The sequence below is a fragment of the Grus americana genome, chromosome 36 (genome assembly GCF_028858705.1).
Source record: "Grus americana isolate bGruAme1 chromosome 36, bGruAme1.mat, whole genome shotgun sequence".
Classification (NCBI taxonomy): Eukaryota; Metazoa; Chordata; class Aves; order Gruiformes; family Gruidae; genus Grus; species Grus americana.
In genome coordinates this window covers 504,046-521,610 of record NC_072887.1, presented here as the reverse complement: position 1 = coordinate 521,610, position 17,565 = coordinate 504,046, and the positions used below count along the sequence as shown (strand labels likewise).

Below are 17,565 nucleotides of genomic sequence, written 5' to 3'. Positions count from 1 at the left end.
GGCTTGGGGAGGTGTCACTATTCGAGACCAAGGAGATGCAGGATGGAGACAGACAAGTGGGAAGTTGGTTGCCCAACAAGGACTCAGCAGTGGGAACCTGGGCAGGGGCATTTGGGATAATCAGGTCACTGTCCCTCTAAACAAAACCCTCTCTGCCCCACGGTGCAGGTGCCACTGTGACCGCCCTGGACATCTGCAGCTTCCCAGGTGATGGTGACTCCAGGGACGTGGACAGAAAGGGAGGTGAGCAGGGCATGGAGAAGAGATAGGAGAGGAGTTTTGCTCCCCGCGACTCTTCCATCCCCAATCCAGAATACTTTGCACCACAACATCATGAACGCTTCCTGCTGGCATCACTGTACACTGTCTTCCTTCCAGGTCACATCCCAGCTCCTTATCTTGACCTCAACATCCGTTCTGCTCAACCTGGCGACACAGTTCAGGCCTGGTGCTCCATACAGAAGGGATCACCTGCTACCCGAATCATCTTCTGCAAAGATGGGGTGGAAGAGTACAGCCTGGAAGCCCAACAGGGTAGGCTGAACTACTTAGTGCTGCTGAATGTCACCCTGGGCAGCACAGGGATGTACAGCTGTGGATACCAGCACCGCACTGAGAGCAACTGGGTGAGGAATTCTGCCCTCAGCACTCCCCAGAACCTGACTGTCAGAGGTGAGACGTGGGTGTGGGGCACACACAGGGAAAGCTCTGAGTCCAGCTGAGGGTGGGGACCCTTCTGTGCTCTGTGGAGTGTCCCCATAGGTTTGGGATACTTGGGGTCAGGGTGCCACCCAGTCGCGGCAGGGCATCCTGCTCCTCTCCTGCCCCCAACATCACAGAAAGGGAGAGTGGTGGTGCCAGATCTCGTCCAGAGCCACAGCTCTGCCCTGCATTATTTATCACAACAGTTCATAGATGGTGAATCAGAGGTCCCCACAGTTCCTTAGTCTGTGCAGTACCCACGAGAGCTGCACACTCTCACCCTGTCCCTTTCTCCTCCCAGGCACAGAGTCCAGCTCCCACGCAGCACCATCGACCACAGGTGAGTGATTCCCTCCCTGCACACCCACTGTCCCCCTTAACATCAGGCTGAGGCATGCCGGGATGCTGGCACCAGGACATGGGGAGGTTCACCACCTCGTTCATCATCTGGCCTGGCCCGAAGGTCCTGCTCTCTACTTCTCCCCATGACTCCTCCTCCTCTTTCCCAACACCTTCTGTCCCCAGTAGGTCCCCAGCACCAGATCCACCACTTCCACACAGGCATCGTGCTGGGAGTGGCAGCTGTCTCCATCCTCCTCCTTGCTGCAGCCAGCTACTGTGCCGTGAAGAAAGGTGAGTGATTTAGGGAAACTGAGGGTAAAACAGACCTGAAACCCAGAGGCAAGTTGAAATGACCCGTGCCTGTGTATGACGATCAGCCTCCTTACACTCCTTTCAGGGGAAGCTGAGCCTCTCAGGCCTTTCCTTTATCACCTGAGGGGAGCACAGGTGCTGTGATGGGGAAGACTGGGATGGCCAAATGCATCCCTGCCCCAGGCAGACATTTGCTCCCAGCCCTCTGCACTCCCAGCCCTCCCTCCCCAAGCTGGCCTGAGTGGACCAACAACTGCTCCTCCACACTTGGGCTGTCCACAGCTGCTGAGAGCTTGGGAGAAACCACTCTGGGAAACGGGATTCACGGTTGCATAGGCTGGGCTCTAAAACGACTCCTCTGAGTGAGGTGTGGAGGTTCAGGCCATCATCTTCATTGTGCAGCCCAGAGCATGGAAAGGCAGGGCTGTGCAGTACCTCTGCCTCCCCACCTCTCCCTTTCTTTGCCTTGCAGGGGCCTGCAGAGACCGATGCCAAAGGTGAGCAGCAATCCCTCCTGGCTGTGGGGCTGGTGGGTGATGGAGACGGGGGCATCCTGGGCTCCCTGGGGTGGTCCTTGGCCAGGGGCAGCATGGTCTGTGTCCGTGGGTGGCTTCCCCCAGGGTGGAGGCAGGGAGGATCAGGGCTTACCCTGGGCTTGACTCCACCCATTGCCACGATGCAAGAAAGCATCATCCAAGGGAATGACCCAAAGGTTTCCATCGCTGTGGGATGACAGTGAGGCCGTAGAACCTAAGCACCTTGTCTCCCTGCTCTCTCTGCACCGCTCTGTGATGCTGGTAGTGCTGAGGACTCTTCTGCTGACAACCGGAATTACTGTAAGTGCAAAGTCCCCTGCACCCTTCCACTCCTCGCTTGTAATGCAGACCAGGTCCTGTCGTCAGTGTTCTTAAGAAATATTCTTTTCATTCCCAATAAATTAAATCTAAAGAAATTATCTTCTTAATAAATAGGCCCAATCCCATCCTGATAGCTACTCTTGAAACCTTGCGCTCCTCCCTTCCAAACCTGTTTTGGATGTCATCCTGCTGATGGTCGACACTAACTCAGGTTCTCCCCACAGATGCCAACACTGAAGGACTGTGCAGAGTTAAAGTGAGTTCAGCTCCTGCAGAGGTCCTCAGGCTCTGCAAGCTCTTCTTGGGTCCAGGATGTGTTGTTTTTGGAAGAGGAGAAAGGCCAACCCCCATGAGGCTGGGATATTCCCATGGCTCTGCTGGGGCTGTCATTGTCCTCCTTCCATGGTGCCAGCTTATTCCAAGGGTCTGTGGCTGTGGTGGGCACCAGGAGGCTGAGGCTGCTGTCTGTTCTCTTTTGAAGGTCTCCAGTCCAAACTTCTCCGAAGATTCACTGTACGCCAACTTAGGAGAAAGCGAGAGGTGATGTAGGCAGCTTCTGAGGTATCCAGCACAAGACAGGGAATTCACATGGATCCTTGCTGACTCTCCCTCCCATCCATGAGAATTTGTGTTTTGGGGCAGGATCCTGGGTCCCAAAGCTCTATGAAGCTAGGATTTTCTCATGACCGTGCTATGGATGTCAAAAGACTTCAAAAGACCCCAAGATCCTTCTCCACTAGAAACACTCTGCTCCCGTCTTTGTGAAGATCATGCTGTGTGAGCAGGGGCGATATCCACCCCAGTTCTCTGAGAGAGGCAAGGACAAATGTGGAAAGCATGGCAGATATGTGAGCTGTAAATAAAAGAATTAAGAGGCACAGCAAAGAGAAAGGAGCTGCTGTTGCCTTATCTCAGGAGATTTGTCAGGTGAAACGCCGCCCGTAAACAGTTGTCTGTCTCCAGGGGTTGTAAGAGAAATCTTGTGCACAGGGCTCACAAAGGGACGTCAAATCTCAGCCGGCTTGGAAATCTGCAAAGCTCATCCCAGCTACAGCCTCAGCATTAATGCAAATCCACAGTCACCAACTGATGATAATTTTGATGCAAGATCATGACCTTCACGAACACTGTTGGCCCTATGACCTTGCCTGATATTTAAAACACTCCAATGGCATGGGCCATTTTGGGTAGGATGAGGAAAACAAATGAGTTTTGGCTGGGATTTTGGCTTGGGAAGGAAAGCAGGGCCAAGATGAGCAAGGAGAGGCAGGAGTGGAGTGTGAACATGAATCTTTTAGGGTCTGGTAGACATCTCAGCTAAGCTCAGACAAGAGACAGCTCCCCTTTCTATCTCTGTATATTTCTACCTTCCTGTCATATCTCTACAGCCATTCCTTTGTATTTCTATGGCTTTCTTTGGGCAGCTCAGTCCCATTCCTGAAGTGAGCGATGGTGGAGTATGTTGGGGGGCAAAACCCACACTATTATCTCTTGCTTCCCATTGTGGGGAGGGACGAGACCCACCTTGCCTTTGAACAGCTGATCTCCTGGGGTCAGGAGGTCCCCTGCCCTGTTTGCCCCTAATTTCACCCTGCTCTTGGCAGCAGAGTGAGCTGCCTTTCCATCTGTGGATGTGGAGAGGGCATGCTGGGGCTTGGCTGATTCTTCCCCCACCCTGTAGCATCATTTTCTCTCTTTGCTCAACCAGCAAACCTTTATCTGTTGCTCTGTGCCCGCGTGTGAAACCAAAGTCACCCAGCAAATCAACTGAGGCACACGGACAATGGCGAGATCTCCCCCTTCCCCCACCCACAGCACAACCCCTTTGCTGCAGCCTGTGGTTTCAGAGTTAGCAAGGAGGTGTTTTCCCCACCTGCACTCCTAAATGGACCCATGTCCTCAGATGGTGCACTCTGCTTTGAAGCAGAAATCATGGTGAAGTGAAAATATAGGAGGGGAAAGACACCAGCTCTTGTGAGGCTGGATTGCAACTTGGGACCAGAGTGTGCAGGGAAAGATCATGCCAGGAAATGGGGTTGGTGACTTTAAGGATTGGGATGCTGTCACCATTCTTCTGCATGCAGAAGGTGGGCTGTGCATGAAAGGAACAAGTGGTGCAACACAGCTGGGAGAAATTAATCCTGTTCAATGGGCAGTTGTTTTGCCTATCCCACTGGGAAATTAATTGCTGGGATGTCATGTGGAATTGGGAAAAGTCCTGCATGGTAGCGCAATGAAGGGAGGGAATGGAGAGGGTGGAAAGTGGGTTTGGAGCACGTCCCTGCAACTCTGTGCAGCTACTGAGACTGCAGCATGACTGGTCTATGAGCACAGGGTTGCTGGAGAGCATCCAGCCTACACGAAGGGGCTCCCTATAGACAGAGGAGTCCATGGCTCACGCAGAGAGAGGAGGTGGTACTCACATTTTATTTCATTGGAGGTGGTCGCCTTGTGGCAGGGAACGTGTTTCTGCCTGGAGAGGAGGGGGGGAAGAGATTTGGAGTCTATGTCCGGGCTGTGATAGAACCATTTAGGTCATTCCCGTGGATGATGCTTTCTTGCATCGTGGCAATGGGTGGAGTAAAGCCCAGGGCAAGCCCTGATCCTCCCTGCCTCCACCCTGGGGGAAGCCACCCACGGACACAGACCATGCTGCCCCTGGCCAAGGACCACCCCAGGGAGCCCAGGATGCCCCCGTCTCCATCACCCACCAGCCCCACAGCCAGCAGGGATTGCTGCTCACCTTTGGCATCGGTCTCTGCAGGCCCCTGCAAGGCAAAGAAAGGGAGAGGTGGGGAGGCAGAGGTACTGCACAGCCCTGCCTTTCCATGCTCTGGGCTGCACAATGAAGATGATGGCCTGAACCTCCACACCTCACTCAGAGGAGTCGTTTTAGAGCCCAGCCTATGCAACCGTGAATCCCGTTTCCCAGAGTGGCTTCTCCCAAGCTCTCAGCAGCTGTGGACAGCCCAAGTGTGGAGGAGCAGTTGTTGGTCCACTCAGGCCAGCTTGGGGAGGGAGGGCTGGGAGTGCAGAGGGCTGGGAGCAAATGTCTGCCTGGGGCAGGGAAGCATTTTGTCTTCCACATTTTAGCACCTTTGCTCCCCTCAGGTGATAAAGGAAAGGCCTGAGAGGATGAGCTTCCCATGAAACAGGGGTAAGGAGCCAGTCATGATACACTGGCACGGGTCAGACTGCAGCATCCCCGCATCAGGGTGTGATGTTATCTTCAAGGTTTGTCCTCAGTTTGCCCAAATTGCTCGCTATTCTTTACAGCGTAGTAGCTGGCTGCAGCCAGGAGGAGGAGGATGACGGCCACTGCTCCTAGCACAATGCCTGTGGAGCAGGTTGGAAGGAGCCAGGTATGTGGAACTGTGGGGACAGAAGATGTTGGGGAAGAAGGAGAGCCATGGGGGAAGGAGACAGAAGATGCCCTTAGAGGCAGGTCAGATCCTGGTTAATTAATCCCCCCTGTCCAAGTGCTCGGGGGAGTGCAGGGAGGGAATAACTCACCTGTGGTCCTTCCTGGGAGCTGGTTTCTGTGCCTGGGAGGAGAAAGGGACAGGGTGAGAGTGCCCAGCTCTCCCAGGGACTGCATAGACTAAGCCACTGTTGGGACGCCTGTTTCACCATCTATGAATTGTTTTAATAAATCAATCAATCAATGCATCGCAGAGCTGTGGCTCTGGATTACATCTGGCACCACCACTCTCCCTTTCTGTGATGCTGGGACAGGAGAGGATCAGGATGCTCTGCCGTGACTGGGAAGAGTTGCCCCCCCCCCGTAGCAAAGGCTGAGTTGAAATTCCTGCTGATCCTCAGCATCCCAACTGCCCATGGGTCACAGCAGCATTTCCACTCTCAATTGGGGTCTATGGGGCCCCGTAAAGTTATGTGTCTGTGTTCCAGTGCCACATCTTACCTGTGACAGTCAGGTGCCAGGCAGCACTGAGGGCAGAGCTCCTCACGCAGTTAGTCTCATTCCTGTGCTGGTATCCACATGCGTACATCCCTGCACTCCCCAGGGTGACATTCACCACCATGGTGCAGCTGGAGTCTCCCCTGGTGCTTTCTGCCAGAGACTCCAGGTAGGGCCATTCTCCCCGGCTGCAGTATACAGCACATTTTTTCCATCTGCTCCTGCCCGGACTGGCCCAAGAGCTACTGCATGAACTATTTCTTGTTTAATTTGTTCAAAAGCTTGTCGTTGCTCAGGGCCCCATTTGAAATCATTCTTCTTCCAGGTTACGTGGTAGAGAGGGCTTACTATCAGACTGTAATTCAGAATGTGCATTCTCCAGAAACCCACAACGCCTAAGAAAGCCTGTGTCTCCTTTTTGTTGGTTGGTGGAGACATGGCTGCTATTTTGTTGATAATATCCATTGGGATCTGACGCTGCCCATCATACCACCTTATTCCTAAAAACTGGATTTCCTGCACAAGCCCCTTCACCTTCGTTTTATGGTGAAGCCAGCCTGCAGCAGGATTTGGATTATTTTCTTCCCTTTCTCAGAAACTTCCTCTGCTGAGTTGCCCCATACAATGATGTCATCAATGTATTGCAGGCGCTCCGAGGCTTCACCCTTTTCCAGTGCACTCTGGATCAGTCCATGGCAAATGGTGGGGCTGTGTTTCCACCCCTGGGGTAGCTGATTCCAGCTGTACTGGACGCCCCTCCAAGTGAAGGCAAACTGTGGCCTGCACTCTGCTGCCAAAGGGATTGAGAAAAAGGCATTAGCTCTATCAATTGTGGCATACCATTTGGCTGCCTTTGACTCCAGTTCATATTGAAGCTCCAGCATGTCTGGCACGGCAGCACTCATCGGTGGTGTGACTTCATTCAGGCCACAATAGTCTACCATCAGCCTCCACTCTCCATTGGACTTCCGCACTGGCCATATGGGACTGTTAAAGGGTGAGTGGGTTCTGCTGATCACTCCCTGACCCTCCAGTTGACGAATTAGCTTGTGGATGGGAACCAGGGAGTCTCTGTTGGTGCGGTATTGCCGCCGGTGCACAGTTGTGGTAGCAATCGGCACCTGTTGCTCTTCAACCCTCAGCAACCCTACAACAGAAGGGTCCTCCGAGAGACCAGTCAAACTAGACAATGGTTCAATTTCCTCCGCTTCCAAGGCGGCTATTCCAAAAGCCCACCGGTAGCCTTTTGGGTCTTTGAAATACCCTTTCCGGAGGTAGTTTATGCCCAGGATGCACGGAGCCTCTGGCCCGGTCACAATGGGGTGCTTTTGCCACTCATTCCCAGTTAGACTTACTTCAGCCTCCAACAGAGTCAACTGTTGGGATCCCCCCGTCACACCAGAAATAGATATTGGTTCCACACCTTCATAGTTCGATGGCATTAGGGTACGCAGTGCACCGGTGTCCACTAGGGCCTTGTACTCCTGTGGGTCCGATGTGCCGGGCCATCGGATCCACACAGTCCAATACACTCTATTGTCCCTTTCCTCCACCTGGCTGGATGCAGGGCCCCTCAAATCCTGCTCATCGTATTCACTACTCATTGTATTCACTGCTCATCTCTTGCAAAAAGGACTTATAAGTCCCTTCAAGAGGATCATAAGTGCGATCAGGCTTTCCACTTGGTCTGGGGGGCTGCCCGGTGGGAACTGGAGCAGCATTCTTTCTGGAAGAGTCCCTTTGTACAGCTGTCTTGCCTTGTAGCTCATGTACTCGTGCCCGCAGGGTTGAGGTAGGCTTCCCATCCCATTTCCTCATGTCTTCTCTGTGGTCACGCAGATAAAACCACAGGATACCTCGTGGTGTGTATGCTCCATATCCCCTCTCCGGAGCAGAAAAATGCTTATTCCTAACAGCTGAAATACGGGTCTGTGCAGGTGGGGAGTACAATATATCCTCTTTGAGTTGCCGGACGTCCTGGGACAGTTTCTCCACAGCCGAGACGAAGCAGGAAGAAAGGCTCTCTTCATATTGCCGGAGTCGGCCAGCCACTTCATCCACTGTGGGCACCTCTTCACTTTTCCAGTCGATTACTGCCAGTGAGTTGGCGTACGATGATGGTGCACTTCGCACAAATTTTCGCCGCATGGGTCGGGTACATTGGACTTCATCGGGGTCTGTGGGCAACTGTGCGTTGTCCGGATCATAATAAACCATTTCCCGCACAGCTAATTCCCTCAGATATTGGATACTTCTCTCCATGGTGGTCCACTTGCCTGGCCGACATACGACATCTTCACTGAAAGGATACCTTTCCCTCATGCTTGACAGGAGTCGCCTCCAGAGGCTGAGGGCCTGTGCCTTCTTCCCAATTGCCTTGTCAATGTCCCCTTCCCTAGACAAGGATCCCAGCTGCTTGGCGTCCCTGCCCTCCACTTCCAGGCTACTGGCCCCGTTATCCCAGCAGCGGAGCAGCCAGGTAAGAATGTGCTCCCTTGGAAGGTGGCCGAAATCTTTCTGCATATCTCGCAGCTCACTCAGGGACAGGGGCCGAGTGATCACTTCTGGTTCTGGCTCTTCTTCCTGCTCTCGTGATGGTCCCGGTTCATCATCCTCCTTCTCTAAGTGAACCAATTTCCTTGAGTATTTCTTTTTGTGTATAGGGGTGACTGATACTGGTATGGGTTGATCTTCTGGCTCGGCTACAGTGCCTGTTGCGGGGGCTTGGGCAGCTGCATTGCCTGTTGCGGGGGCTTGGGCAGCTGCAGTGCCTGTGGGTCTGCTCTCTCTCTCTCTTCCCCCTGATTGTGCTGTCTACTATCAAGCAGTGTTTGATAGATTGTGGCCAGGGCCCAGCACAGTGCAGGAAGTTGTGTCTCCTTAGAATCCCCACAGCATTTTCCTTTCAAATATTCTACCACTTTATCAGGGTCTTGCAGTTGTTTGGGAGTGAATCTCCAAACCATTGGGGGTGAAAAGGTCTCTAGATACCCACCCATACTCTCCCACATGCCATGCCAGCCCTGACCATTCAGCCTTGGGGAAGACCCCTGGGTGGTATTCTTGAAACAATTTTTGCTAGCCCTGAACAGGACTTGGAAAGCATGCAGGAGACCTAGCAATAGGAATATACTGGCCTGAACATTCCAATGGTATTCAAAAATCTTAAAAATTGTTGTAACCAACCAAAAGGGAAAAGGGGAGGTGAAAGAGTGGGAGAAGGTATCCCCCCCGTCTTCCCCATAGATTGGGTGCAATTATTAATCAATTCTGAAAGATATTGACCGAGGTACAGGCATGACAGAAATGCTACGTACAAGTACCAGCTCAGACTCATGACCATGGATGATATCTTATCATAAGTCATTATCACACAATACAACAACATGAGAACAGGAACCCCTCTCCCAGAGGTGATAAACAGCGCCACAGGGATTACACAGAGTAAACACGGGTTTACAAACCAGAGCCATGTGACCAAACAAAACATCATTATGACCAGCGACTCTTTCAATAACATTATAAATGCTTATAACAATTTTGCTTTAACACAGTTGGGTCAGACTTGTCGTTATCACAACCCCTCGAGCCCCACATTGGGCACCAAAAGGACTGACGTGGTTTAGCCCCAGCCGGCAGCTGAGCAGCATGCGGCCAGTCACTCAGTCCGGCAGGACGGGGAGGAGAATGGCAAAGCCTCGAGGGTTGGGATAAGGGCAGTTTACTGGGACAGCAAGGGAGAGGGAAACAATCAACAACAGTACTGATAACAGAATGTTCACAATGGGTGATAACAGAGAACAATTTACCGATCCAATGACCGACCAGATGCTCAGCCCACACTCAGACCTTCCCAGAGCCACACCGAACCCACCCCTCCCCAACTAGCCCCCTTTTATGGTGAGCATGACATCACATGGTATGGAATAGCCCCCTGGCCAGCTTGGGTCACCTGTCCTGGCTCCTGGTGAAATTAACTCTATCCTAGCCAGAACCAGGACATTCTGCAAGTATGGGGTGGAGGACTTCAGCCTGAAAGCCCAACGAGGTCAACTGAGCTACACCATGGTGGTGAATGTCACCCTGGGGAGTGCAGGGATGTACGCATGTGGATACCAGCACAGGAATGAGACTAACTGCGTGAGGAGCTCTGCCCTCAGTGCTGCCTGGCACCTGACTGTCACAGGTAAGATGTGGCACTGGAACACAGACACATAACTTTACGGGGCCCCATAGACCCCAATTGAGAGTGGAAATGCTGCTGTGACCCATGGGCAGTTGGGATGCTGAGGATCAGCAGGAATTTCAACTCAGCCTTTGCTACGGGGGGGGCAACTCTTCCCAGTCACGGCAGAGCATCCTGATCCTCTCCTGTCCCAGCATCACAGAAAGGGAGAGTGGTGGTGCCAGATGTAATCCAGAGCCACAGCTCTGCGATGCATTGATTGATTGATTTATTAAAACAATTCATAGATGGTGAAACAGGCGTCCCAACAGTGGCTTAGTCTATGCAGTCCCTGGGAGAGCTGGGCACTCTCACCCTGTCCCTTTCTCCTCCCAGGCACAGAAACCAGCTCCCAGGAAGGACCACAGGTGAGTTATTCCCTCCCTGCACTCCCCCGAGCACTTGGACAGGGGGGATTAATTAACCAGGATCTGACCTGCCTCTAAGGGCATCTTCTGTCTCCTTCCCCCATGGCTCTCCTTCTTCCCCAACATCTTCTGTCCCCACAGTTCCACATACCTGGCTCCTTCCAACCTGCTCCACAGGCAATGTGCTAGGAGCGGTAGCCGTCATCCTCCTCCTCCTGGCTGCAGCCAGCTACTACGCTGTAAAGAATAGCGAGCAATTTGGGCAAACTGAGGACAAACCTTGAAGATAACATCACACCCTGATGCGGGGATGCTGCAGTCTGACCCGTGCCAGTGTATCATGACTGGATCCTTACTCCCACTTCACAGGGAGCTGTTCCCCTCAAACCTTTCCCTTATCAACTGCGGAGACAAATGGTGCTAAAATGTGGAAGACAAAATGCTTCCCTGCCCCAGGCAGACATTTGCTCCCAGCCCTCTGGGCACAAGCAGGGAGTCCCCAAGCTGGCCTGAGTGGAGCATATATGGCTCCTCCACACTTGGGCTGTCCACAGCTGCTGAGAGCTTGGGAGAAACCACTCTGGGAAACGGGATTCACGGTTGCATAGGCTGGGCTCTAAAACGACTCCTCTGAGTGAGGTGTGGAGGTTCAGGCCATCATCTTCATTGTGCAGCCCAGAGCATGGAAAGCCAAAGCTGAGCAGTAACTCAAATGCCCATAACAGCAGTAACTCAAGGCAAAACAACTGCCCATGGAACAAGGATAGATTTCTCCCAGCTGTGTTGCACCCCACTTGTTCCTTTCATGCACAGCCCACCTTCTGCATGCAGAAGAATGGTGACAGCATCCCAATCCTTAAAGTCACCAACCCCATTTTCTGGCATGATCTTTCCCTGCACACTCTGGTCCCAAGTTGCAATCCAGCCTCACAAGAGCTGGTGTCTTTCCCCTCCTATATTTTCACTTCACCATGATTTCTGCTTCAAAGCAGAGTGCACCATCTGAGGACATGGGTCCATTTAGGAGTGCAGGTGGGGAAAACACCTCCTTGCTAACTCTGAAACCACAGGCTGCAGCAAAGGGGTTGTGCTGTGGGTGGGGGAAGGGGGAGATCTCGCCATTGTCCGTGTGCCTCAGTTGATTTGCTGGGTGACTTTGGTTTCACACGCGGGCACAGAGCAACAGATAAAGGTTTGCTGGTTGAGCAAAGAGAGAAAATGATGCTACAGGGTGGGGGAAAAACCAACCAAGCCCCAGCATGCCTTCTCCACATCCACAGATGGAAAGGCAGCTCACTCTGCTGCCAAGAGCAGGGTGAAATTAGGGGCAAACAGGGCAGGGGACCTCCCGACCCCAGGAGATCAGCTGTTCAAAGGCAAGGTGGGTCTCGTCCCTCCCCACAATGGGAAGCAAGAGATAATAGTGTGGGTTTTGCCCCCCAACATACTCCACCATTGCTCACTTTGGACATAACAGGGTGAGTTGTGGCACAGCTTTGATGCAAACCAGAGAGTAGGGCCCCCAGGGACGGGATGTGCTCGCTGGGGTCTGCACCAGTGCTTGTGCAGGTCTTGGAGCCCGCAGACGAAATAACATCATTTAATTTCCCCTCTAAAGCCTCGCGTGCAAGAGATGACCTCTGCAGGAGCTGAACTCACCTCAACTCTGCCCAGTCTGTCAGTTTGTACATCTGCAGAGAGAACCTGAGTGTCCTGGTTCTGGCTCACCTGTCCTGGCTCCTTGTGAAATGAACTCTATCCTCGCCAGAACTGAGTTAATGTCGGCCATCAGCATGATGACATCCAAAATAAAGTTTGGAAATGCGAGGGCCAGGTTTCAAGAGCATATATCAGGATAGGATTGGGACTATTTATTGAGAATAACATTTATTGAGATTTATTGTATTGGGAACATAAATTTGGAAATAGCCATTTCAGCACTGTTCCTCAAAACGAAGCCAGAGGTGGAGAGGAGCAACAGGAGACCTCTTCCACAGATCCAAAACCCCAAGGAACATCAGGCCAAGCAGAGCTATTGCATGCAAGGCTCCAGAAAAAATCCCAGGCTGCTTCTGTAGGGCACGGAGCTCTGCAGGCACAACAAATCCTGCTGTGGCATACCTTACCAACAGGGATGCCCAAGGAGATGGTAGGGGTGAAAGATGCAGTCACCTTCACATGCATCTCATCCACACAGGGTGTCCACAGGGGCTTAATGATTGAGATGCATTGATTTGGGCGCTGACGCTACAAATCTTCCTTGGATCGTCTCAAAATTCCTTCCGAAATGGGGTGGAAAGATTTATCACCCAGTCCAGAACACAGCCAACTAAGGCCATAGCTATGCAAAGAGACGGTCCGGTTTCAGGCCCTCCAGCCCTCTGCCTTCCCACACCTGTTCTTGGCCCCTACCTTGGAAATTTGCAGCTGCTGCTGCACTTTTCTATTCTGCTTCAAGCTCAGCTCAACCCTAGCAAAGCATCATGGGGACAGACGTCTTTCTGGAGGAGCCGTTGGGTTGCTATTGGGGACCAGGGAGGAAATCTCATTTCTAAATATAAGAGCCACAGCCGCATGCACAAAGGAGTGGTCTGGCCCAAGTGGTTGCGTGGTCGAGTTCTGAGCATGCAGAGCGAGCAGGAGGTGAATACCTTGCTGCTGAGACAGCAGACACAGGAAAGGGAGGACTTCTTTTAGAGCAAAGTTGCTTGAGACCCAGCAGCTGCACAGAGGAACAGTGGCTGGGCTGAGCTGAACTGAGATGGTGCTGAGCCTGGCTGAGTGTGTCCTTCACAGGGGGATGCACTGTCCTCTAAGGGAAGGTCCCGAGACACTGGGCTCCTGAAGACCCCTTGGAAAGCCAGGAGTGTCCCCTGCACTCACCTTTCTGCCTCTTGTTTCCGTCCTGATCCCCCTCTCTTTTGGAAAAGGGCTAACAAATTCCCATGTGCCTTCTCCTAGGCAGACACACGTGCCAGTGTGCAATGTGCAGATAAGAATCTGACATAGGAAGGGCACGTTGCGGGTTTACAGGTTGTCTCTACACCTCCAGCACTGCTGCTGCTCATCTCCATGGGCTCAGAAAATCCGTCCCTCTGCCTAAAGCCTTCCCTCCTCCATGCAGACACTCAGCGTCCCACCATTGTCCTGCTCCACAAACTTGACTTCTCCATCATGCCAATCCATACTCATGCCTCCTACATTACAAAAGAAGCAGTGGGATGTATGGCTGCTTTTTTTCCTTTTTATTTTTACTGAATTACTGCTCATGTTCTCTACTGAACACCCAGAGAAATGCTCTTGTGGGAGAGCAGGGAGGATGGACAAAGCTTTGTCATTTTCATCATCCTGAATTGAATAAAAATACCTTTCCTTGTGGCGATGGCAGCAGCCATATTTGGGGCAAAAATACCTTTCTGCTTGGGGTCCACTGCAACATGTGCAGAGAGAGAGCTGGCACTTGGAACATTGGGTAGCTTTTCATTGGGGACCCTTCCCTGCCAGCATACAGAGCTCTGAAATGGGCAAGCTAGGGCAGAGGGTGGACACAATGGGGCAAAAACACACAGTGAATATGGGGAGAGTCCAGAAGGGATGCCCTGCCTAAGACGGTGAGAATGTAGGGCCGTGGGCAAGGCAAGGCCACCCATCTGGAATCACAATCCCACCCAAAATGGGCTTGGGGAGATGTCAATCGAGAATACCAACGAGGTGAAGGATGGAGGCACAGAAGTAGGAAGGTGCTTGCCAAGGAAGGACTCAGAAGTGGAGAACAGGGCATGGGCATTTGGGAAAACCAGCTTGCTGCCCCTCTAACCAAAACCCTCTCTGCCCCATCGTGCAGGTGCCAGTGTGACCGCCCAGATATCTGCAGCTTCCCAGGTGATGGTGAGTACAGGGATGGGTGTTTGAAGGGGTGGAGAAGAGAAAGGAGAGGGAGTTAGTCCCACGGGTACAAACCCTTGGAGGAGAGACTTTCCTTACCAAAAATGGACATTGCACAGCTCCACCAACACAAATGCTGGCCCGTAGCATCCCTGCATCATTACCTTCTCTCCACATAACCTCCAGGCTCCTCATCTGACACTATAGTTACCTTCTGCTTAGCCTGGTGACAAAGGCCTGGCTGGGTGTCTCATCCTGACATGGTCACCTGATACCCAAATCGTCCTCTGCAAGGATGGGAGGGCAGAATTGTACCAGCACAGGGACAAGAGCAACCGAGTGAGGAGCTCTAACCTCGGTGCTCCCTGTCACAGCTGACACATGGCACAGTGGTGTGGGCACAAGGGACAGGACACTACCACCGTGTGGCTCTGCTGAGCACTCAGCTCTGTGCTGCAGCAGGCAGGGCATGGCACTGGTGTCCTTCCCCCAGATTTATCCATGAATTATGGAATGGATAGGGTTGGAAGGGACCTGAAAGACCATCTAGTTCCAACCCCACTAGACCAAGTTGCCCAAAGCCCCATCCAACCTCATAATGAACACTTCCAGGGATGGGGCATCCACAACTTCTCTGTACAACCTGTTCCACTGCCTCATCACCCATACAGTAAAGAATTTCTTCCAAATACCTCCTCTAAATCTACCCTCTATTAGTTTAAACCCATTACCCATTGTCCTATCACCACACTCCCTGATAAAAAAGCCATCTCCAGATTTCTTGTAGGCCCCTTTTAGGTATCTGAAGGCTGCAATTAGATCTCCCCAGAGCCTTCTCTTCTCCAGGCTGAACAATCCCAACTCTCTCAGCCTGTCCTCGTAAGAGAGGTGTTCCAGACCCCTGATCAGCTTCGTGGCCCTCCCCTGGACTCGCTCCAACTGCTCCATGTCTTTCTTGCACTGCGGACCCCAGAGCTGGACATAGTACTCCAGAATCACCTCCCTCAACCTGCTGGTCACGCTGCTTTTGACGCAACCCACAAAACGGGTGCCTTTCTGGACTGCAAACGCACATTGCCAGCTCATGTTGAGCTTCTCATCAATCAACACCCCAAAGTCCTTCTCCTCAGGGCTACTCTCCATCCATTCTCCGCCCAGCCTGTAGTTGTGCTTGGCATTGCACTGACCCATGTGCAGGAACTTGCACTCGGCCCTGTTGAACTTCTTGCGGTCTGCATGGGCCCATCTCTCAAGCCTCTCAAGGTCCCTCTGGATGCCATCCCTTCCCTCCAGCATATCAACGGCACCACACAGCTTGGCGTCTTCATCAAACTAGCTGAGGGTGCACTCAATGGTTCCCACAATGGGAGGCGTCCTGGGATGCATGGGTGAAAAACCGGGAATCCTGAGTGTCCCGTCTCTGCCGAGGGATGCTCTAGTGAGAGATCCCCTCCCCAAAGGGGTCCCCCTCTCCCTCCAACACCCACCTCTGATCCACATATGGGTCTCGGCACTGCCCAGGAGCAGAAAGGCAGGGCTGGGGCTGCTGAGGGAGCCTGGGAACACATCTCCCCTCTACCTTTACAAGCTGACCTCAGGGAAACTGGGGAGATTGACATCAGCTGGGGGCTTCCTCAGGAGTCTGATGAAGTAAGCCATGAGCTGGGGGCTCTGCTCAGTGTCTGGGATGCTCACAGAGCAAGACAGGGAGAGTCGCAAGGTCTGCATTTCTCTGACAGGCAGCAGCCCCTCACCCAAGAGGCTGCTCCCACCTGCAGGTGAGTGATAGCTTGTGAACCCTTCCCACCAAGCCCTTCCTCCTTGACATCCCTTGTCCATGTCGTGAGACTCCTCTCTTCCAGAGCAAGCCATGCCCCTCTGGGTATGGATCCTGAGCTCTGCCCTCACCCTGCTCCTTCCGGAATCCATCTCCATCACAACATTGACCTGTCAGACACAGATCCAGGGTGCCAGTGGAGCCAGGCAGCCTTGAGACGTTCCTGTCCCCATTGCCCTCTCATGCCCTCACTGCCTTGCACTCTCTGCTGTCCCCACAAATCTCCAACACAAGCAAAGCATGAGCCACACTACAGCCCAGGCACCCATTTGGGGTCAGGCCAGTTATGGCAGCATGCCCAAATGGATGTCCTCACATTGCTCTGATTTCTTTTGCTCAGCCCCTACTCTCTCCTCAGACAAAAGCCAGTTGAATCTTGTACCCGCCCTGGTGCCTTTGTCCCCTGCAGGTGCCCCTCCTGCTCACAGAAAGCACTGTCTCTATTGCCAGGTCAGTCCCTGTAGCTCAGGAAGACAGCCATGCTCTCCAGGTCCTGAGTCATTCCACCGCTTCCCATCACCCGGGGTGCTTCCAACAGCCAAGGGCAGTACACTGGGCACTGGCCAGCTACTTAAAGTGCCCCTTGCAGAGGCACCTTGCTCGTGAGAGGGTCTCTGAGAGGTGACTTAATAGAATTTTTTCTTTACAAGGATGGGGGACAAGGGGCAGGAGGGCTTTGCAGACAGGATGCTGCCCACAAGGGACAAGCAGACACGGCTTTTGCTCCACTGTCTCACTGTACAGAAATGAAAACAGGAGCTCTGCAGGCACAGCATCCGCAGTGGGGGCTGAGGCAGGGCCCCCACTCGTCACAGCCTCTCGTTGTGGGAAAGGCACTGCTAGCCACAGAAATGCAACAGGAGCAGTCCCAGCTGCGCTGACAGCCACGGCACAGGCAGCTCTTGAACCGCTGTCCCCACCTCAGAGGACAGCAGACGCGTAGAGGAGACGGTGTTCCCGCAGCACCCCAAAAAATGCTGGGGCACGTGGGATGTGCCAGGCTGTCTCCTTCTCGCCCTGCCTTCCTCCTGCTGCTGCTCGGTGAGTTGGGGGATTTCTTGGCCTTGGGGCTGAGTGCTGGACGGCTGCCGAGCGTGGCAGGACAGGGCACGTCCTGG

General features: G+C 53.0%; 1 long non-coding RNA gene across 1 annotated transcript; it reads left to right on the top strand.

Annotated features, from left to right (window-relative positions):
- The first annotated feature begins 540 nt into the window (after window positions 1–540).
- On the top strand, window positions 541–1,316 carry LOC129198832 (uncharacterized). The gene is made up of 3 exons (XR_008574543.1): window positions 541–672; window positions 1,004–1,042; window positions 1,231–1,316. It is a non-coding gene; the product is annotated as an uncharacterized LOC129198832 (long non-coding RNA).
- Window positions 1,317–17,565: the final 16,249 nt, after the last annotated feature.